The sequence below is a fragment of the Lagopus muta genome, chromosome 1 (assembly GCF_023343835.1).
Source record: "Lagopus muta isolate bLagMut1 chromosome 1, bLagMut1 primary, whole genome shotgun sequence".
NCBI lineage: Eukaryota > Metazoa > Chordata > Aves > Galliformes > Phasianidae > Lagopus > Lagopus muta.
Window position 1 is genome coordinate 165,018,227 of NC_064433.1, and position 24,268 is coordinate 165,042,494.

The 24,268-nt window shown below is 39.9% G+C and overlaps 1 protein-coding gene across 13 annotated transcripts in view; it reads right to left on the reverse strand.

Annotated features, from left to right (window-relative positions):
• The window catches only part of ENOX1 (ecto-NOX disulfide-thiol exchanger 1), a 366,745-nt gene that overhangs the window by 113,037 nt on the left and 229,440 nt on the right, over window positions 1–24,268 (reverse strand). The gene's annotated exons all lie outside the window — the stretch shown is intronic.

Here is a 24,268-nt window from a genome sequence, read left to right on the forward strand (position 1 = left end):
GGGAGTTGGACTAGATGGCCTTCCAACTCTAAGGATTCTGTGAGTCTTGACTGAATATTTCAGTGACAAATGAAAAATAAAAAAATCTCCAAAGTGTAAAAAAGGATAAAATGCCATCATACTAATGCGACCTCAGAGAAAATGAGAAAAAAAGTGTAATGCAGACATACTGTTGGACCTCCACTAGCTGAAAACAAAAGCCTCTTTTTCTCATAAAATATAAAACATGCTCTAGTTATTAAACTAGAGTTACTGTGTGGTTTCTTGAATCTTTGGAAGGCGTACAAACATTGTCCTAATGTTTCCAGGTCATGGAAGTGACAAAAAGCTTTGCTTAAACAAGCTCTACAGTCCAGAAATGTGTACCATTTGCATGAGCAAGTTCTCACAAGTTCTCACAGAAACACAAGAAAAACTGCTCTGCCAGACCCAAACCAGCCACAAACCGCCTCTAACATCAAATCTCTGAATTTACTTAGTACCAGAATTTGACAGTCCTGAAACAAAATCAGTGAGCCTTCAATACTCTGCAGCTTAGGGACTTCCCCAGCCACAGGAAATTCTGTGCCTCCTTCAAAAACACCCAGAAGCATTATGGCATGGGATGTATTTCTCCTGGTGTCATTACTGGAGATGACAGGGAGTTGTCCTGGTGAAATCATCTGGAATATATTTAGTGACGACATTTCAAACTTTTAACCAAGTTATTCTGCATGTGTGCCTCTCCATTAAAAGCCCAAGGAAACAAGTATGAGAGAGACTTAAACTGTAATGTTAAATGACAATTTCTGGTACTATTTCTTTAGTTCCTTTCATGTTACATTCTTCAAATAATAGAGTCCAATTTTCTAATGTTGTTTTACCTTTAATTCATGGAATACTGGAAGGAGCATCATTAGAGATAGTAAAGATCTGCTGACTGTAAATTAATGCAGAAAGAAGCCTTGGTATTTTGTACTGCTGTCTACTAGAACTGTTTGACCTCCATACAGTTTATGGCAGTAACTTGTAGGACAATATCCTAAAGCTCCATGCATGGGCAGAATACCTGTCACATTTGAATTTGATTAACTAACTCCTGAGTAAGTAATAAAATGGTATTTTTGGTGAATTAATAAACATTTTATTGGCTAAGAATTAACCAACAATCCTATCCTGAGAAATACTATGCAACATAAAACATGATCTAAAAAGAAGCCAGAGCTGATAGCAGCGAGTAATGTTCCCGAATGTCTATAAAATGAGCTGTCTTAATTAAACTGCAATGCACTATGACAAAGCTATTCTGTTGGATTTTGGCTATAAAAGCTATCTAGCACCTTAGCAAATTAAAAACATTCCTACGTGCAAACGTAGTGTTACTACAGCTCTTCAGGACCATGAGGAATCATTAAGCTGCTTTACAGAAGCAGGTATCTTAGTTAAGAGCAGGTTCAGCCTATGGGCAGCATGTTTCCACCAAAAGCAGGAGGATTTGTCAGCTCACAGGGGTCTCAACTAGATGCTATGTGAGGATGCAGTAGCCATATGGAGAGCAAGCTCTGGTGATGAGGGAGCTTGCACATAGACACAGAAAGCAAAGGAGGTAAAGTCAGACACAGTGAGTGACTTAAAGAAGAGGACTTCTGCATTGAGGAGTACAGTTGCAAATTTGTACAAACCAAGAGAATGTTAACTATTACCTTATGTCTGATTCCTTCTACATTCAAAAAAGGGAAAGTGGCAAAAAAACAGAGCATGCTGTTGATGATCCCTAGCACTGGGGCTCATGCAATCATCTCATTAGCTTTGGAAAAGTAGCAATATCCTCAGTTTTTTAACTAGACACCTGCCAGAAGAGAGGGCAATTAAATGTGCTAGAGAACAATTTTTGGAGGAAGTTGCTTACTAAAAAGGTGATGTTTTTTTCTAAAACTTTCTATCTGTGGTTTGTAACACCTGTGATTTGACCTCTGCTCTCAATCTCAAAACCAAACAAATATATGGAAAAGATTAAAATACAGAAAAACTTTCACATGTTGGTACTTTCTTGAACTTTCTTGAGCTGGTAAATTCATGAACATAATACTTTGCTTGAGCTGTAGAAATTTAGAAGGATGTGTTTTGAAATATCTCTTCATTAGCTAAGGCTTCCTTTAACCACCCTTCCCATACTCAAATTCTGCAGGATTTGAAAACTTCATGATGCACTTTTTGCTATTGAAAATGACACTTTTCAATTTCTCTTTCCATCTACAAATCCAATTGCTTTCACATCTTGATGACACAAGCATAAGGGCCCTCTCAGCTCTCTGAAGTGCAGGACTCAATGATAAATGGCTTGTAATAGTGGTAACTCTTCATGTCTGGTAGAGAACTCCCAAATGGGATATCTCTAACTTCATAATAAAACCATTCCCCTTCTTCAACACGCTGTTTGAGTGCAGTAATTATTCTATTGACACAGTGTCAGGAAAGCATGTGTCAGGCCAAGGTAAATAAGGATAGTACATATGTCTGGAAGCTGTTATTTCAGCCTTTCGGCAGACTTAGATAGACATTTCTGTATCCTTTGACATCTGGGTCACCACCATAAAGTTTTTCAGCACAAGTGCAATAATTATAACATTATGACTAGCTTTCTCAGCTCATCTCCACTCCTTTTGCATCTCCCACGGAGTAGAAAACACTTTTCCCCACCATCTGGGCATCTCTCTAGTACAAGGAAGGTCATCGGCAGCGAGAGATGCCAGGGTAGCCAGCTGCTCTGCTGGCCTCCTTCCCCGGGGCCTCAGCATGGGAGCCATTATCAATGGAACGGTGCAAACTAATAATCCTTGATTTTGGCAAATAGCCCAGGGGCAGCCAGCTGGGATGGGTTAAAGCATCTTGAGGTTCTTTCCAGCTACTCCGGGAGCCGTGCAGGGCAGTGCACAGAACTGGGTTAATGCGTTCGTCCCCTAGTGACTCCTTCTGACTCTCCTGTCTCTCACAGTAAGGAGAAACACATGCCTCAACTAATAATAAAGCAGCACTGAGCATGTGGAGAATGCAGTGCCAAGTATCAAACAGCTGGGGCTCTCTGGGCAGCCGTTAGCCAGCCCAGACACTGCATCACCTCAAGTCTTCAAGTGAAAATAAGGTGGATAATAGAAAAACAACTTCCAAATAAAAATAATAATAAAAAACGAACAACCTCAACCCAACCCAGGCAACAAAATCCATCCATTCATATGGATTCACAGAACATTCATGTAAATGTTCTCATTTCTTGTCAAGGAGTTTATTGTGACCCAGCTTGTACTTCCAAAAAAAAAAAAACAAAAATTCTCTTATCATGTTATTGATCAAAAAAATGAAGGGACTAAAAATATAAGAAATGTTACAGGAAGCAGAGGGAATCTCTTCAAGAACTGTTGCATCTCTGTACCTCCAAAGCAGTTTAAAACACAGGCAGTACTCTTGGCTGACTTTCAGCATGGGAAAAAAAAAAGAAAAAAAAAAAAAAAAAAAAAAAAAGGGCATATTTCTCCTCCAAAAGTAGCGATCTTGACAACATTCTCACAGTGTCATATTTCATTACCCTGTTTAACAGAGGAAAGATTTTGTTTGAAAAGAAATCAGAAGTCTTTATAAATGAACAGCATACTTTAGGAAGCAAAGTGAGACACTATGTGCACAAAATTAATTCAACTTGTATTCTGATTAAGGAAGAATCCAGGCTTTGTAGCGCTTGTGCACAACACATTTTAATTTAGATTATATTAGGGGTTGTGTGCAAAACTTGTAACTTAAAATTCCTGCTGCTAGAAAATTTCATCTGTAATTTCTGGCAGTCTTCACCAAGGGCTCTTCTGCTAATATTTCAGAGCAGCAAACTTAAAGGCAAGGCAATTTCACACACATTCACACACAGAACCAACCTCACCGTTCAGAAATGAAATTAACCTTTCTGCTATTTGCAATTTGTTATCATAACACTTTAAATGTGACTCTCTTTGACGACGCTTTCAAGAAAGTTGCAGGTTTATAAACATAAGAGACATTCATTATTTTAACATGTATATGTTTTTCTGAAATTAAAGATAAAGCCAAATGATGTCAGACAGACCCTGTTTGAAATTATAAGTTCTTTCTCCCACTTTAAAGAAAAATGCATTGCTTTGTAACATTTAAGGGCTAGAAAACGTTATCCACATTAAGAAGCTCTTTTTGCCTCATCGTGTGGTTCTGTCAGTAGTTCTAGTTATTTTTTCTCCTGAGGTCTATAACTCAATTTTATGGTTGAATCATAGAATGGTTTGGGTTGGAAAGGGACCTTTAAGATCATTTAGTTCCAACCCCCTGCTATAGGCAGGGACACCTCCCTCTAGACCAGGTTGCTCAAAGCCCCATCCAGACTGGCTTTGAATGCTTCCAGGCAGGGGGCATCCACAGCCTCCCTGGGCAACCTGTTCTGGTGTATCACCACCCTCATAGTAAAGAATTTCTTCCTAATACCTAGTCTAAATCTTCCAGTTTAAAACCATTTCTCCTCATTATATTGATGCATGCCCTTATAAAAAGTTCATCCCCAGCTTTCCAGTAGGCCCCCTTCATGTATTGGAAAGCCAATATAAGGTCTCCTCAGAGCCTTCTTTTCTCCAGGCTGAAGATCCCCAGCTCTCTCAGCCTGTCCTTGTAGGGAAAGTGCTCCAGCCTTTTCATCATCTTCATGGCCCATGGGCTGAATAGTGGTAGTGCACTGGTTCTTAGTTCAAGGATACATGGCAGTTTTATTCTCAATATACTTCTAGCATAGTTTTCCAAAGTAAAAAAGAAACCTGAACCCAAATGCATCAACTGAAACTTCATAAGGTGCACAAGAGAAAAAGTATGGGAAAAACACTGCAGGCTTCCCAGAGAAACCACCCTCTCACCCACCATACGACGTCTGAAATTAGTCATCCTGTCCTCCCTAAGCAAAATAAAAGCCTGGCAAAAATAGGACAATGGGTATCATCAGGAACATTACAAAGCAGCTCATGGGAAACACTACTGAATAACCCACATATTGCTCACTTGGGAGAAGAAGAAGTTATGGAGCAGAATTACAAAGCTCATGAATTTTACGGAGGGGGTAGATGGGCAGGTTCTGGGGGCTCTGTTCTATAACACAGACCTGAGAAACATTTAGTGAATTAAATAACGAGGCTGTAAATGAAGAACAGGTAGGAGGAAGCACTTCTTAATTGCATCAAGCAATTACTCCCATGGAACTCTCTGTTACCTAAAACTTAACTGAAGCAAAACCTTCCCAGAATTAAAATATAAATAACTAAGTAAGTAAAGATTCACAAAAACGCATGCACAAAACATACAATAGTCTTTGCACAACAAAAGCATTCAAAGCCATAAAACAGGAGGCAGGGCTGCTAAGGTCATCTATTATTAAAATTGTCTGGCACTTCCTATTACAGCACCCGGGTTGTCAGACGCTCTTAGCTTTTGCCAATCATTAACAGTTTGGACTGAAATTTTACATGCCAAATATCTGCCCGAGGCCAAAACGCTCTGGAAAATTTTATCCCAAACAATTCAACTGCTGTGCAAATGGAGTCAGAGAAAAGTGCTCTTTTTTTTTTTCATTCTTTCATGTTAAAAAACCCGGTATCTCAGCAGTTGTAACCCCCAGACTTTGGAAGGAAGATGCCATTTTTCGGTATTTGCACTAGAGCAGTAAGATTTGCTATTCTTTATAAGCTCTACCCAGAAATTGAAGTAAATCACGTCTTTGAATAAAATGATATTCACTCAGTCTGAAAAATAGATCTATTTTTGTCTTTGACAGCTGAAACCACAAAAGATTATATGTTCCCTGCATTATGCCAGATTCTGTTTGAGCCTCTGCTCAACAACCAAGGAAAGAGTTAAAGCAGAAAGTTCTCAGCTATTGTTAACGTTTGAAACGATCTTTTTTTTCGAAACTTGAGACCTCAAGTTGCCTTCTGCTTTGGTGCTCTTTTTGCCTTCTGTCTGCAAAGTTTCCAGCGTAGCCAGAGAGGACAAATCTAACCCTGTGACACTTGCTGAGATCAGAGTGGTTAAATCAGAACATTGTCTGAGCAGCTTGATTCTCCTAAAAGCCTGTCAGGTCTGGAGCAGCTAATTGGGTCTTGCCCCATATGTTCTGCCTGTGATTTTCCAGCAACTGAACATGGAGAGCATCACAGCTAGCAAGCAGATTTTTTCTGAAGTTTTGCTGCTCTTTTCTCTCTCCTCATCTATGAGTGAAATATCTTTTATGCGAGTCTAAGGAGAGGTTTGCAAAGTTCTAGAATGTTGGCTTTTATCTTACTTCTTCATTTGAAATTTCTCCAGTCTGCAGGAGTTTTGAAGGGAAAAAAACTTTTCAGCCTATCACTAAAGGAGGATGAGTCCCATTCAGGACGCACCTGAACCAGCTGCCAGCTCACTGCTCAGCCCGAGTTTCTCAAGGGAGACAGGAAAGAGCTTTTCAAGCAAACAGTGTGAACCAAGCAGCTGATGGCAGCTTCTTGCATGATCACCAAGGACAGAGCAGTTCAGCGATAGCCATACCACTTAATCTGCTTTGCCTTCCTCTCTCTAGCAGGAGCAATTCACCTCCATGGATTGCTCTATGATGGGTGCAGTAGAAGGCATTTGAGAGGCTGCTGGTAAGAGAAGAGAGACGGAATAGTGACTAGTAGTCAGCAGGGCAAGGGAGGTGATCCTGCCCCTCTTCTCTGTACTGGTGAGGCCTCACCTGGAGCACTGTGTCCAGATGTAGAGTCCACAGTACAGGAGAGACATGAACCTGTTGCAATGCAACCAGAGGAGAGTGCCACAAAAAATGATCCAAGGGATGAACACCGCCACTATGAGGACAGGCTGAAAGGGCTGGGGCTGTTCAGCCTGGAGAAGGCTCTGGGGAGACCTGAGAGTTGTCCTTGATTGTCTAGAAAGGCACTATAAGAAAGAAGGGGACAGATTCTTCAGCGGGGATATAAGGAAAATGTTTTTCACAGTAAGGGGGGTGAAGCACTGGAACAGGTTACCCATACAGCTGGCGGATGCCCCATCCCTGGAGACATTCATGGTCAGACTGAATGGGGCTCTGAGCACCTGATCTAGCTGTAGGTGTCCCTTCTCATTCCAGGGGAGTTAGATCAGATGACCTTTAGAGGTCACTTCCAACTCAACCGCTGGAAGCAAATGGGGCAAACATCATTCATCTGGACCAGACCTGTGCATTTGGCACAGCTGAATTCATCAAAGAGTCAGTTAGTAGATTTGGGAGTGGTTTTGTTTTCTTCTGTTCTGTTGTTGGTGATATATTTTTTTAAATTTTCCTGGGGCTAAGGGCTTTAACAAGGGCTGCTAATCAGCTGCATATGCTTGCTCTTAACCACCTCTTCAAGGCAGGTGAACTTTTAGCCTTTCACATTTAGGCAGCTTTATAGCTTCTTTGCACTGCTGAAATGAGACAAACGGACCAGGTTAGGAAAGGTCCTTTCAAAGTCTAGGATGCAGGTCCTAAAACCAAATGATAAATTTGCAGTGAGGAGAGGTTTCTGACTGGCTGCTTTGCTCCCTGGGTGCCATCACAGGCAGGATTTATGTTTCATACCATTTACTGTAGTTCCAGATATTTAAATCAGGAACGTACTCGTCCAAGGGAAGTATACTACTTCAGATAGAATTATGGCCAGCATCTTTATGTTTTGTTGTCATTTAGGCATTAAACAGCTCCATGCTGCCTTGCATAATTCTCAGAACAGTCAGGTTGCTCAGATTAAATGCCAGTCTCATATTATGAAACAGGCTGTGTTCCCAAGAATTAAATCATAAAATAACTATGGACTTAGGTTAGGAATTCATATCTATTATTTTTGTTCTCCCCTTTTTTTTTTTTAGCATTTCTGGATTATCATTTTTCCGTTATCACGAGCAGCCAAAGTCATGGTACCCCTCAGAACATGAACCAACGTTATTTGGAATCACAAGTGAGAGACAGCTCATCCATCAAAAAAACACCCAAAGTAGCTGAAGAAATGCAAAAGCTCTCCCAATTTATCTCCCACTTTATAAATCTGACTTCACTTGTCTCAATCTTTTTCCCTAGGGCTTTTTAAATTTCAACAGAATTCTCATTCATGTTGTGAACTGAATATGAAAAAGCAAAGTAACCAAACCAATGCTCAGCAAAGCTAAAACATATAGTAACACTGATTTGAAAGGTGAGCAAACCAGAACTTATTAGCAAGATTTTCTAAGAAACTGAGTAGGAAAAAAAAATAAAAGTAGAGCATGCTGCTTCAGGAGAGAAAGAATCTCACGTATCTTGAAAAGGGAAAAGAGACATAAAAGAGATAAGACTGATACAAGCACAGATTAAAATGTAACACATGGCAGCTCCTTCTTTGACGTTCCTCTTTGAACACAGTCTATCACAGAACAGAATATTCTAAAATAAATATTTTGGACTGAGCTTTGCATCCAGTTCTACCAGTGCAACAAGCAGCACTGTGTCAAGGTCCCAGATGGCAAGGATGAAAACAGAAACTCATTATGGAATGAGAAACAAGAATCCTTTGGTGAGAGCAGATTCCCCATAGAGTGCCATGTAGGTATAAAGAACATTTAAATAATACTGGCCCATGATCCTCTCAAAAGCACATTTATTCAGCTTCAATTCCAAAACCCAGATACAGTTTAGAAAATGTACTTGATCCTTGCATAAAACCCTTCAGCATTTTCTTTCAGAAAAAAGATCTCCAGATGTTATTTTTACAGTTCATCTTAAGTAAATGTATGTGTTTAGTTAAACATGCTTAAACAAAAGAGCCACCTAAGAGAACAATGATGAAATGCTTGACTTGTTTTATGGACCAACTGTCAAACCCTTGTTTATGAACATCTGGCTAGGAAGGTGATTTAAAAAGTTTTTGTATCAGTAAATAACAGCATAGTAAGCGCTTCCAGTTATAGTTGCAGGCAGCTCTAAATTCTGAATGCAATTAGTGGGGAAATGGCATAGAAGTGTATGTCTGAAGTCACATTCAGCTTATCCATGCACGTAAAACATTCATTCTACAGCATCGCTAATGTGTAATCTTTTGCAACTTCTTAATTAACAAAATACAAGGGACGTGCGGGTTCAGAACCTTTCCCTACAAACTGCACAAGCTTTTCCTACAAGCTGCACAAACAAATGCAAGGCTGTGTCTGCTGACTGCTCTTCAAATAAGTCCATGCACCACCCAACCACTTCTCAGCAGCCACTGCCGCCCAGATTTGGTCACCCAGCTTTCACCCACACCCCCGTACCTGTTCCCTTCAGCTTTGTCACATAGGTCCAGCATGAGATTCTGGGAGTAAGGAACCTCATCCATTCTCTGCCCACATCCATCTGCTTCTTAGCAGAGTTTCTGCAGTTTCCCATGAACACAACAGCTTGCAAGGGCCTAAATGCCACGGCAACATTCCTAATTCAAAGGCTGATATCATCTAAAATCTACAAGGCAAGGCTGAGCTCAAGCAAATTGAATTTTTCTCTCCTTCTTCCTGTCTTGCAAGAGTATGACAACTCTGCAATGACACAATCCAGGAGCACTTTCTGTAATTCAATTCTACTTTTGAAGCAAAAGTCTACTTTCATCCCAAGTCTAATCTAATATTAGGAATGATGAGCTTTTCTGTGAGGAACTTCTTTGTTCACTGAGAAACAACACAGCAGCTTTCTTGTAGAAATTCATTTTCAACCCCAGCTAAAAAGCAGATAATGCCAATCCAAGACCTCATTCTAGACAGAGAGAGACTGACATGATCCACATCAAAGGAAATGGTGGAGTCACCGTCCCTGGAGGTTTTCAAGAAATGTGCAGATGTGTAACAAAGGGATATGGGATAGTGGGCATGGTGGGGATGGGTTGATGGTTGGACTAGATGTGCTTAGTGATCATTTCCAACCTTAATGACTCTTTGATTCTATGATTCTATGAACTAACCTTGACATCTCAAATAGGAATCTTTTTACCTTTGGATCTTCATATGGTCTGTGGAAAAGGTAGAAGATCCAGTAGAGTGGTTCAGTTCACCCACAGTAACTTCTGCATTCCCAAAGGAGATTCCCTTCTCTATCTAGAAACTACCACAAACCTACTGCCCTCAAATGTCTGTTTTTTGGCACTCTGTTTCACATCCAAGAATAGAAAAGCATACTTCTTTGCTGTAAGAAAACAGTTAGGAAATTGTTGGAGAGCTTAACTAAATCAACAACAATAAGCAGGAATTTATTTTTTCTTGGTGGTGGTGTGGTTTAAACCAGAAGGCAGTTAAGCACCACACGGCTGTTTGCTTCCTCCCCACTTTCAGTGGAATGGGGGAGAGAATCAGAGATGGAAAAGGTAAAACCTGTGGTTGAGTTAAAGACAGTTTAATAGGGCAGAAAAGGAAGGGGATAATAACAACAATAATAATGATAGAAGAATATACAAAACAAGTGATGCACAGTACTATTGCTTGCCACCTGACAACTGATGCCCAGACGATCTCTGAGCAGTGGCTGTCCCCAGATTAACTCCCCTGGTATCAAAGTTCCACATGATGGCGTATGCTATGGAACATCCCTTTGGCCAGTTTAGGTCAGCTGTTCTGGTTCTGTGTCCTCCCAGCTCCTTGTGCACCTTCAACCCCCCCACTGGCAAGGCAGTGTGAGAAAGTGAAATGTCCTCAGCTCTGTAAGCACTGCTCAGCAACAGCTAGAACACCAGTGTGTTATCAACATTGCTTCTCTCCTAAATCCAAAGATGGAATCATACCAGCTGCTATGAAGAACACTTTATCCCTGCTGAAACCAGAACAGGAGAAAAAATTACTGGGAAGTAACTTAGAAAGACCAAAAAACAACTCATCTTTCTGAGTGATCGTGTATATTAACAACTGCTGAGACATTTACTTGTTAGTAAATAGTAATAGGATGCTTAGACATGCCTACAACATTTAATTATTTCATCACGTGAAGACTTTGAAAAAGCCAGACCAGAAACCTGTTGCAAGGGACACTGTGAAAAATGTGTCATACTTAAGCAGAACAGTAGTCCATTTAGAATGAAGCAATGGGATGTGCATGAGCCAATGGGATCTGATGAGATACATCTGAAGGTCTTGAGGGAACTGGCTTATAAGACACTATTCACCATGTTTGAAAATTCATGGCAGTGCAAGTTCCCCGTGACTGAAAAAGGGGAAACAAGGTCTCATTTTTAGAAAGGAAAAAATGAAGACCCCAGGAACAACAGGCCAGTCAGTTTCACTTCTGTGCCTGGCAACATCGTGGAGCAGATCCCCCTAGAAACTAAGGCACGCAGAGAGCAGTGAGGTGAAGGGTGACAGCCAACATGTCTTCATTAAGGGCAAATCATGCTTAACAAATCTGGTTGTCTCCTACGATGGAGTTACAAGACTAGTGGATAAAGAAAGAGCAACTGATGTTATCTACCTCAAACTGTGCAAAGCGATTGACGCTGTCCCACACAACATCCTTGTCTCTAAACTGGAGAGACATGTATTTGAAGGATGGATCAGCTGGTGGGTAAGGAATTGGCGGGCTGCAGTCAACGGCTCAACATCCATGTGGAGACCACTGATGGGCCAAGGTCTGAGGTCTTTACAGGGACCAATATTACGCAACATTTTTATCTGTAACATGGACAGTGGGATCAAGTGGCATCCTCAGCAGGTTTGCCAGTGACACCAGGCTGTGTGGTGCAGTTGATGTGTAGAGGGGAAGGGAATGCCAGTCAGAGGCACTTTGACAGGCTTAAGAGGTGGACTTGTGTGAAATTCACGAAGTTCAACAAGGCCAAGTGCAAAGTCCTGCACTTGAGCCAGGGCAACCCCAAAGTATAAATACAGGCTAAGTGGAGAGTGGACAGAGTGTAGCCCTGTGGAGAGGGACTTGAGGAGATTTAGAAATGAAAAATGGAATATGATCCATCATTGTGTGCATGTAGGTCAGAAAGCCAACTGTACCCTGAGCTGCATCGAGAGAAATGTAGGTAGCAGGTTGAGGCAGGTGATTCTCCCCTTGTGCTTTGCTCTCATGAGGGCCCCATCTGGAGGACTGTATCCAGGCCTGGGGCTCCAAGCAAAAGAAAGACATAGACCTGTTAGACAACTTCCAGAGGAGAGCTACAAGGATAATCAGAAGGTTGTAGCATCTCCTCTAAGAAGGCAGACTAAGAGAGTTGGGTTTGTTCAGTGTGAAAAAGAGAAGGATCAAGGGAGATCTTATAGTGACTTTTCTGTACCTAAGGAAGACCCATAGGGAAGATGGAGAGGGACTCTTTTCAGGGAGCACAGTGACAGTACAAGGAATAATAGTTTTAAACTGAAAGAAGGTAGATTTATAGTAGAAATTATGAAGAAATTGTTTACTATGAGAGAAATGAGGCACCGTAGCAGGCTGCAAATAGAAGTTGTAGATTCCTTATCCCTGGAAGTAGATATGGATTGAATGAGGCTTTGAAAAATCTGATCTAGTAGAAGGCACTCAAGCCCATGGAAAGGAGCTGGACTGGATGGTCTTCAAGTCCCCTTTCAGCCAAACCATCCTATGATTCTATAATTCTATGATTTAGGAGATGAGGAGCACAGGAAGAGTAGCTGGAGCTTCTAAAAGATGTGGTTGAAAAGGATAAGAAAAATAAGTATGGCAGTACATTTGCTTCAATTTGACTAGTTTGCATGGGAGAGATTAATGACTAAGAGGCACAAAACAAGAATAAAGATGTAAGAGTCTTCTGCATACATAACTAGCCTAAGTTGGATTTTTACCTTTAGAAGAATACTATACCTCTTACATAAGAGATTTTTTTCTTATAGCCATAAACTTGACACTGACCTGTGGGTATGGATTTAAAAGGCTACTTTAATAATAATGTCACATGGTTGCAATTGTACTGCTCTAGCGGTGACAGTCTGAGGCATAGGGCAAGAAAAGGTTTTTGGGCCAACCAGTAGAGCCAGAACAAAACAGACAGGCCCATGTCCAGGACTGAGGTAAAAGCAGTGAACTTCCAACCTAAATACAAGTAGAGAGCACTTCCTTTGAGTTTAATTTAATATATTAAGTCAAGTAGACCAAAAAGCAGGTTGTCACCTGTGAAAGAGAAGAGAATATTAACAGGGAAGTGGTGACAAGGGGGTTATTCTGCAGTGTGAAGAAATAGATGGGTAAGTCTGCAGAAGATGAGAAGATTAATAAAGGGAGGAAAATTATAATGTGTTGCAAAACTACTCCCTCCTTTGAAATTCACCTTTTTTACCATCTGCTATAATTAAAATTTTAGTCCCCTGGTTGCTTCAGACCATTGAAGGGCTGATGTATTTTTTTCCAGCTACATGAGTTGAAGCAATATAACCTCTACCCACAGATTTTGCCTTACAGAGACGGCACACAACCATACTGCCAGCTGCAAGAAATGTGCAGCGTCCGCTTCCCTGCACAGTGAGCAGAAGTATATTGGAAGACCTCAGCGTGACCCTGACTCCTTTCCTCCCCTTTGCACTCCCTGAAGCTTGATTTGTTATCTTCAAACAGTCCCTCAGGTCAAGGCAGCATGGGCTGCATGTGGGCCTATGCATTAAATGAGAAGGTTAATTATATGTGATGGAAAAGACTTTATTTGTTTGTTTTTTCTCTCTCTCTCTCTCTTTTTTTTTTTTTTTCCTAATATAAGAGATAGATGAAGTCTGGTATTTTACAGCCAGGTTCATTTTCCTTTATTTTACTCACACAGCATTAAAAAAAAGCTTTATTCTTGCTGGCTCTGCACACTTGCACAAGTGGAAGAAGGAAGCTGGGTTCTATTCTGGTCTGAATTACCAATGCAGGGGCTCCCTCTGCATAACCCTGGAATTACTGTCTCCTCCGCTGTTCATTTCTGGAACTCTGGGAGAGACACTTAAGGCTATAGCCCCGATATTTGGCCAGTGACATGTTACTACTGGATTTCACTGATGCCTGAGAGAAAACATATTTGTTTCCCTTTAAATCCCCGAATGAGTTTGTAGAGCAGGCAGTACTGGAAAATTTGTAAACTCTGTTTATAAGTGACCATTAAGCAACATGGAGTTTTCTGATATTTCCAATCCATAACTCAACCATAAAAGAATCCTGTGACAGCTTGTCATCTTTCAATCATAAAAGCATGGCAAGCAATAAGAAAGTCCTCAGGAGGACTTCTTGAGTTCAAGCTTACTTTGTACATATGTGGATGAAGCACTATACACAGTATCACTAGGCTGCAAATGAAAGAAAACTTGGAAGCAGAACAAATAACAGATCGTGTAATCAAGTCTAGTGAGATGTGACTGTTATGTAACAGGGCCCGCAGAGGCCAGATATCATGCTGCATCTGCACGTGAAATAATTGAGCTATGACAAGGCAAACAAATGAGAAAACACATGAAACAAACAAACAAAAAAGAAGAAAAAAGAAAACTTGTGGAATTTGAACAGCACTTATAAAATACCACTAGGTCAACAACCTGATGCCTGTTAGCACCAAGAGGGAAAATGGGAAAATTACAGTAAATTCACTGGCTGGAATACACAGATGTGTGATAACGTTTCTGCTGCACAGTCCTTTGAATAATGTGTTCCTTCTGTTACTACCTGAGGTAGCCAACAGATCTTAATATTCCTCAGGGCATATCTGCTGTTTCAACACAATGCATTATTGTATTAAAAATACATACATTAATGTTTTGATGATGGAAAATGAGAGACCAAGGAATGAGAAAGCAGGTAGGAATACAACTGCCTATGAAAGGGGATGCCGTAAGATTGCCCTTCAGTGAGAACCTGGTGCTTCAAATCTTCAAATGAAGAGTTTGAAAGACGGTTAGTTCTCATGTCCCCGGTGAACTCAACTGTTGAGGTAAAACACGGGAAGAGAGGGGGACCCAGAGAGACATCAAATGGTGTATGTGAGTCATTGGCTATTATGATTTTGTTTTCCTAGCATTGCACTTTTCTGTTTCTAAGCTATGGACATGTGCAGAGACACGTTCCACTCCATCAGGCAGTGCTGAAGCAGTTTGTTAAAGAGAAATGAATATGTGATAAGATCCTTGGAGATGCATCTTCCCTTTGGAAGCCCACTCCTAACAACTTCCACTCACATAAAATAGTTCTGTGGCCTTCAAGATGACAGTCTTTGTTGTGATTAAAATATGCAAGACAGTTCTTGCCGGAATGGATGGTTTGGGTTTGTTTTATCTTAATTCCAGATTATAAATTCCACTCAGACAACAACAAAAAACAACAGAAATGCAGGCTGTTTGCTCTTTTTGAACAGAAAGCATAGGACATGTTCCAAACCACATTTAGATTTAAAGCTCAAAATTAACACCTTGAATTGCAGCCAGAAATGATCTTAGCCTCGAAGCTGAAAGTCCCAACTCTTTGGAACCAATAAATCAGCCTTGACAAGCCTGAACTGACTATGGTTTATTATAAAATCAGACTTCATTATCTGCTTGAGGTAATTAGACAGACCAGAACAAAGGGACACAAAGTTAAAAGGCAGCATATGTAGGAAGAACTGGAAGAGATATTTTACTATATATAGACTGGAGAATAACAAGAATGGACTTGTAATTGAGGTTTTTTTCCTTTTCATTCTGGCTACTAATGTGAAGGGATCCCTCAATATTTATTATAAGCAATTTATTAAATCAGTTACTTTTGGAGCTGTTCTGCTGTACATTCCTACTCCCTGCTGCCTGCATGCAGTCCTGGTATTCAGGTGCACCACCTAAGCTTTCTCATCTCATAACCCACAATCCTTATCTGAGTTCCTAAGGGGTTATGAAAGAATTAAAAGCATAGTAATTAAAAAAAAAAAAAAAAAAAAAAAGGACAATGCTACAGTATTTACTACATTAAGGGGTAACAGCACTGTGTTTGGGTAGAAATATTAAATAATTATATATTAAATAATATCTCAATAAATATTGAGATATTTGAAAGAAAAATAAAATCTTTTCTCTTCTCTCTTGTTTTTCCTCTTAATTTTGGTGAGTTTATTATTATTGTAAATAATATTGAATCTATTTTCGTCATGACTATTCTGGTAAGTAAAGTTTTAGGACATTCTGAAATGTCATACAAATACTTCTACAACGCATGCTTTAAGTGCCAAAATTGCCTTCAAAATGCTTTCAAAAAGGTTTCAATGATTATTTATGGAAAGGACTCAGTCCTGCAAGTCTGAGTATAGTTCAAGTCCCAAAATGGGAGTTCCCAAGAGGAAGGTTACATAGTTTTGATAAAAGCAGCTCAAAATGAGGAAAAACCTCAGCACTACAGTTAGTTGTAATATCCCATTTTAATTCTAGTAAAATAAACCATCTGCAATACAATTGGATCACAGAAAACAAAGTGAACTAGAGAAGTCTATAGCTTGCCCTCTCTATACTCTGCAGCCTGGACATTTGTCTTCCAAAGCACAGCTCATGCTGCTGAATCTGTATAAAAGGTTATAAAAAGCACATCCGCTCCTTCTCCTGCCGTGCTGTCTCCTGTAAGTGCTAGCAAAGCTATTTCCTATCTTCTCACTTCCCTTTTGCAATCCTTCTCTACAAAATTACAACAGCACAATCACAGAGGAAGAGCAGGTAGAAAGTGTCCGCCTGGTTCTAATTTGTGCAGTAGTTTGCCTCTTTCTCTCTGCCTGAATATCAGATAAAAGAGTTAAACTGCTTTTTCACTTACCACCATAATGTCAAGGTACCTTATGGATTCCACACAATAAGCAGCCAGCTTCCTAATCACTGCTGCTTTTCATGCCAATCAGTATTATCCCATTGTTTCCATGCAATCCCTAACCTACCTGGTTTATCTAAGTGAAAGAAAACAGACTGCGTGCAATTTGGGATGGGATTGACTTGTCAGTGCTCAGACATTGTTTAGCTTATTGGAGCTATCCATCTGAAAGCCTTTCCTGAATGCAAATAACAAATAGCAACTAACTGCTGTAGACACTGTGTTCAGGAGGGGGAGATTATTTGTAAAGGAAAATCACCTAGGGTCAAATGAATGGTTTTTTAAGAAGTAAATAAATACATAAATAAATAACATCTCCAAGAGGAATGTGCACATACAGGAAAAGCAGATAAAGTTGTCCCTGTTATACGAACAGGTGCATTATGTTTCTGAAGCCAAAGCAGGAGAATATCCCTAGTATTTAGGCAGAACACAATGTAAATACATGCTGGAGAGTTTTACAGAATATTTTATGTGATGAGTTTAATTATCTTCCACCTCCACATGTAGTGGCCTGCTTACTATCCCTCGGGCAAAGAAAAAGCTTGAGTAGGGATGTACAACTGATGCCATGGTCTGATTTGGAGTGAGTTCATTTAGACTTAAGTCTTATCCTCCCAAGGAAGTCTTGCTCTGCAACATTCCTATTTGTGCCATCCTGATTTCTCCTGAGAGTATTCTGCATGCAATGAGTTAACAGTCCTGTTGGGACACCTGTGCCATCTCAAGCAGTTCACATTTTTGGCCTTGGGGCATCAGGTAACATCGCCTTCATCTTGCCACCTGAACATACCACAGTGCTCAGCAAGCCAACTGTCAACAGTTTGCCATTAGCAAGCCTTGTTTTCCACATAAACGTATAACTTGGTATTCACACCTCATCTTTGATTAGTTAAAATTATCAATTTTACTCTTTGTGTTGATTTCCACCTACAATATCTCAGTTTTCCCGTAAGAGAGCTAAATCATGTAGAGGTTATGCTGGATACCCCATGTTGGCCATGGAGCCTTAGGTCCTTGGATAGGGCATGATGTGTGAGAAGGGGAAGTGCTGTTAAAGAGCTGTGCTCCAACAGAAGTGAACAGTCAACAGCAAACAGTTTCAGGCTCCTGGCTTACTTTCTGCTTTGGGATGTTCATAATTACTCATGGGTATTTTTGTCTAGAATAAATAAACACACGGAAAATGGTGGGAAAGGAGGCTTTTCAAACTCAGAAAAAAAGATGGGAAAAACTTCTACAGAAATGAAATATTCCAATGTTATTTCACTGGAACTTCAAATAAAAACTGGCAGAATAGATTTTTTTTTTGGCAGTTGCTACAAGAAAAACAAACAATTATCCAAACAATATCGCATGAATCGTAAATGTCGTTTGGGATTTCAAAAGAGTTAATAGGAGTTACACCAAATAGTAATCAGTTAGTTTTCCTGAACTGTTGACTGGACAGGGACAAAAGTATAGCAACAAATTCTGTAACCAAAAAGAATATTCCAACCAGAACACAGCACAAGCCTTTTACTTAGCATTCATCTCTATGGGCCCCTGCTCACCTCCCGTGTCTTTACTTAGGACAATCTGTCCCTCAGATGATGATAAAAAAGCACTATTTATCTTTAAGCACCAAGAAGATTTTAATCACTATCTTCATTCTTGGCCTTAATTAAGGTCTAATATAGAGTAGGCACTTGAATGACCTAAGAGGCACACTTCACCCAGAGTAGTGTGTCAAAGGCTCTTAGAGTTTCTGCCACATTTTCTCTGGACGTTGAATATTTCTCTCCATTTTCTGTTGCAACCTGACTGTGTTTGTTCCTAGCCCTTTAATGTCCCCTGGTGTGAAGTCTCCTTGAGTAACACTCACATGATAGAAGGTGTGATTAACTCTGCAGGTACTTTTCAGGTCAATGAAAGAAAACCTACCTGCTACACTAATATGTAATATTTCCTTAGAGATGTTCCCAGTGGACCTACGTACTGCAATTCCCACTTTACCTATACTCTTTCACTCTTCCTGTTCCCATATCTTGACAATGGAAAAACACAGTTTTATTTGGGTACAGACTAATCTTTCAGAGTATGTTTCACACCTCTTTAATTATTCTGATTGGTCATTCAGATAATTCAAACAGTAAATGCTTTCCTTTTTACTGACATACAAGGTCTCTGTAGTTAAGACTGTAAAATTAAAGTAGAGGAAGGGATTAGAATACAGTTAGAGAAAATATGTAGCTTTCTTCAGAGTATGCCATGTTACATTTCTCTGGCTTGCCTATTAATGAAGAACAATGCATAAAACATGTTTGGAAGACATTATATCTGAAAAAAAATAAAAAGTCTTCTGAAGATCTTGTAACTTCAAGGGTTTTGCAAAACCTATAGGACACTCTGAAAACATACTAAGATTTCTTATTTTTTCTTTTGCTACACTGCCGTGCCACTGGGCAGCTGAGTTAGGCTACAGGAGAGTGCCTTCACCAGCTGCTGTCTGCCTAGAAGCTTAAATCCAGAGTGTGCTAGTGTGCTATTCAACAATAGTAGATGCTCAAGCTCTTTTATTCCCCCGCAAAAAATGACACAATGTCCAGGTCATAGTACAAATGTATTACTTCAAAACTTTTGTGGGTGACCCTGTAAGCAGTAAATAGGAGCTCAATATTCATTTCAGAAGAGGAATCTGAGTTTTATTAGGCTTGTCTTGGAAGTTTCAAGTTACGTGTTTATCGATGAACTGGTCCAGTGGCTTAGCAATGACGTGTGGAAAAGGAAAACCACTGTGCAATGGGACAACATAAGTAAAGCAAAAAGAGGTTGCCCACACATGTATCAGTGTCTCCAGTCCTCCAGTAGTGGAGATGCTACTTAAGAAGTATACGCACAAGATTTGGCAGTATCTTCTGGCCAGCTGACTTCTTAAAGACTTCAGCACTGTTTTCTGTACAGCCTCTCTTCTGAGCATAATAAAATACAACTTGATTACCTACAAGATTTGATTGTGTTTCATTGATGTTACAAAGATGGTGCCAAATCAGAACAATGAGGAATTTGTTTACAGTTTTAGTCAGAATGCAATGATATGTAGAAGACCATAATTCATTGAGCATGCCTCATTTATTCTATGGTAGAAAGCCAGTGAAGCCTAGCAGGTTTTTCCACAGCTAAAGCAGAATGGTGAAGGAATTATTAAGCCTCACACCACCCTATATTTTTCTAAAATAATTCTTGGGTATTCTCCAATCCAATTCTAATGCGTGGGAATTAGTGATCTCTTGAGCCCCTGAAGTGAGTAGAAGAAGGAAATGCTGGTCAGCCCTTTGCTACGTCCATCACACTGAAAAATGCTAGTGACTAATTGTAAACTGAGTGTAGTGTTTGCTTTTTGTTACAGTCTTAATTTTTGGGAAACAGTCTGAATATTATGTTTCCAAAGATCTGGAGGTCTTAAGCTTATAAAATTATGGGAGGGATATTTAGCCTACTGTTTTAGGATTTAAAAGTCTAGATTGATATTTCCTGATTTCTTGTGTTATCAAGATCTACTTCTGGGGTTACAACTTCAGGATTGCACACACTTATTGTCACAGGTGCTGCATCCATAAGTGAAGTTTTGCTGAGTTATAACTTGATTTAGACATACAGCTTCTAGTTTGGAGAATCCTGCTCCATGTATTAATGATTAAGAGAAGGGCCCAGTGGAGGAAAAAGCACTTTGGTGCTGACTTGCCTTTTACATCTCCCTGTTTAGTATCAGCTACTCAGCACTGTCAGAAGCACAATCCTGAACGAGGTGATCTGATTGAAGCTGACAGTTCCTATGTTCTACTGAAATCAGGTCAAAAGACAAGTGTGTGGGGAAAGAAATGACAAATGGAAAAACAGAACGGTTGATGTAAGTGTCTAATATTTCACAACCTCCAGTGTCTAAAAGACATACGCCTGAGGCCACTAAAATGGTGTACAGCTTTCCTGTACTTATTGGTAAGAGGAATGTTAGGCTTCAAAGCTTACTAGCCTCCAATTTCACTAGGAGTTTGTAGAACTGGTCAAAGTATAACTTCAGCAAAAACAATACTGGAGACCACTGAAAATTTAATATCCTAAGGGTGAGGCATGTTGGCTGGACTCGCACGAATGATGTTGCCTTAATAATTACCCATAGGTAAGTAGAAGGCATCAGCTTTCAGGCATACCCTTGACTTGTAAGCAGAAATATAACTTTCACCTTGGATGTCTGCACTTCAAGTTTGTTATTTCTTTTTTTTTCTGCGAGAGTACAAACAACCAGCATAGAGGACAGCCTTAAGCAACTCTAGAATTACCACTTAGGTACCATGTGTTTGCACTGGTGAACTTTTTAATTTATATAATCTTTGATCAACAAATGTTTAAGTCCTCTAAGTCACTCTGGAAGAAAAGCATCTCAGAATTGCTTTATGTTTCCCAGTTTATGTTTTGCAGTGGCTCATTAGTGTAAGGAAAACCAAACCAAATTGGAAAGTAAATCATGTTTTCGGGCCAGATGTCATCATTTAGAATACAGGTGACCTGATGCCATTTACTGAAACAAAAGACAGCAAAAGGACACTAAATTCAGCAGTGCCAGAACTGCCTTTAAAAAGTCCTGATGTGAAAGCAAAATAAAACAGCCTCAGTCGGCCATAGGTCACTAAGCTTTTCTGCTATTCCTAAAATATAACAGAGCAGCAGACTTAAACACAGTTGAAAGATGTGCTTGAATCAGAGCTGCTGATGGCACAAGGTGCATTCATATCTCAAAACCACAGAGTACAAACTACCCTTCTCCTATCGCCTGGACATGTTTCTCAAAGTTCCAGAGTGGTGAAAACTGCAATTTTAAGGCCTGGCTAACTCAGAAGCAGTTTAGCAGATTGTGTCCAACCTTTCCAGAAAATTCTTACCTCTGGGAGAAGACCAAGACACTTAGGTCCAATAGGCAATTTTTTGGAAAAATTTATAACCTGCTGAAGGAGGGGATTTACAATGAAAGTGCTTTTCAGCCAAGGCCATTCCACATCAGTCTTTAGCACTTTAACTAATGCACTACTAAACTACAGTTTATCATATGAATTGTGTATATATTTTGTATAAATGTATACTTTAGCTTACATGCGATGCAGTAGCTAAATATTATGGAAGAAGACGAGCTTTATGAAAAACAAGAAGTGCAAGCAGGCTACACATAGAAATAGAAGAGATATTATACACCTATTAACAAGAATACATCTTCACAAATGAAAGGCTCTGGCGTTTTCTCAGATCAAAAATCCAATTTTACAGTACTGGGAGATAAGGAATTGAATAGAGTACAGATATCATCTAAACTGATATTAAAAGGTTAGCAGTGCTTAAAATTGATTAGTTACCCAGAACAGACAGCCCACATCACAGACTGCAGGAAGAGCATCAGACAGATGTTTCAGAAGCTTTATTATTAATGTTAACAAATTCTCAGGCTGGGCAAGAGCTTCACAGCTTGTAAAGCGGATAGTACAACTCTGTTATGATGCAGGCATCCCAGCATGTTACACAGCAGCAAAGTTAATGCCAGTTGAAAAAAAAAAAAGAGCAAAAATCCACAAACAGACTTAGTAGATCATATGGCCTCCATAGCTAGGGGATGAAAATTGCTCTGCCATTTAGGAATCAGGAACCAGGCTTGGAGGAAGAAAGGCTGTGAATGAAGGAGAGCTTTGGAAATTGAAATATCACAGCATTAAGAGATGTGTCAGGGTATGGATGAGTACAAAACCCTGAATTTCAGACTACAGAAGGTTATAAAGGCACGCACAGGGAAGATCACACACTCTCCAAGATCATTTTAAACTATTTATTGCTTTCCTAACTGTCTCCAAGGCAGGAAAATAAAATAATAAAATAAAAATACTTATTTTTAAAGGCAGAGAAAAAGTTAGTGCTGGGACATGGGTGTTTCATTTTAATCTCTGAGAAATGTCATAGATGACAGTAAAAACTGCAAAATGTGACTGCTGTGGGAGATTATTTCATTGCTAGGATTAATAACAATGAAAAAAATGAAAAAAAAAGTCAGAAATGGCTGAGGAGTAGTTAGATATTTGGTCTAACGTGGTGATGGAAACTGTTGCTGAATGCAGGTGCAGTAAATATATTTATCAATATATCAAAGCAGAAAAAGTCCATAAGTCTTTTCATGGTAAATTGTGGTGAAAATTATGGATTTGCCATGATGAAAATGTGTCAAAAACTTATGAATCATGGGGAAACATAATGAAATGTCAAAGCACCCATTTACCTTGAAAAATACAAGAGAGACTCAAAGAAAGGAAAGGAAAGGAAAGGGAAAGCAGGAATTATTTCTGTAGAGAAAACAGGTAGCACTTCACTGATTAATATTTATTACTTATGGCACCTTCCATATATTCAATATGCTGAACAAATACCAGCTGACCTGTACAACACTCCTACAATACATAATATGCAAATTATGGAAATTACAGCAGGGAGCTGGCAATGAAATAAAATCCATGGGATCCTCCCTGATGGGGAAAAGCACTGCAACGGAGACAAGGCTGCCTTGTAGGGACTGCATAGTGCACCTGAGGACAAAACTTACACCAAAACTGGGGAGACAGAGGAAGAAGGGAAGACAAAAAGGTGGGCAAATTCCATGGGACATGCAACTGAGATACTTGTACATGGGTTGAGGAGCTACCACCACTCCCTATAGTGCACAGGAATGGAGAGCAGGGGAGGCAGGTGCTGACAGCTCTGCTTGTTGTCTTTAATCGGGAGAATGGGGTTAAAGAATCAGCTGATGGCCTCCAGTGGCTAAATTCTCTGTTTGAGAATCTTCCATTATAAATCGACTTTCGAGCAGCTTAGTTTAACCCGCCTGTAAAATGGGTAATTCAGAGCCAGACCATCAGCTGCAAACTGGCATAGCTTCATGCTGTTCCAAGTTCTACAAGGGGACATATTTGGCCAAAATAAAACCTCTCGCATCCCTGGTGAGGCCGACACAGTGATTTAGATATGGCTTACCACCTCCACATCTACATGGACGGGTGCAGATGTGACAGGAGGCTGCTCTGATCCAGATGTTGCACTGCTCTTCTTAAGCTAAGGATGCAGTTTCCAGGGGAGATCTGTCATACATCTGGCTGGTGGCTTGTGTCTGTGGGGCACCCATCCATACAAAACTTATTTCTCTACCTCACAGGAGCAATGTAGTTTAATTAATCCCACCCAATTAGTCCTCTACTGCTGGCAGTGAAGTCTGATGATGCCTGGATGCGTCTGTGAAACACTGCTGATTCCAAAATATTATTTTTATTGTTTTTAGAATGAGTTCATTCTCTACAATGCTTCCCCAAACTGTAAGTGAAACAGCAAAATCAAACAAGAACAACCTATTGAAATTCACTTCATGACTCCATAAGTAAATAAGTGCAC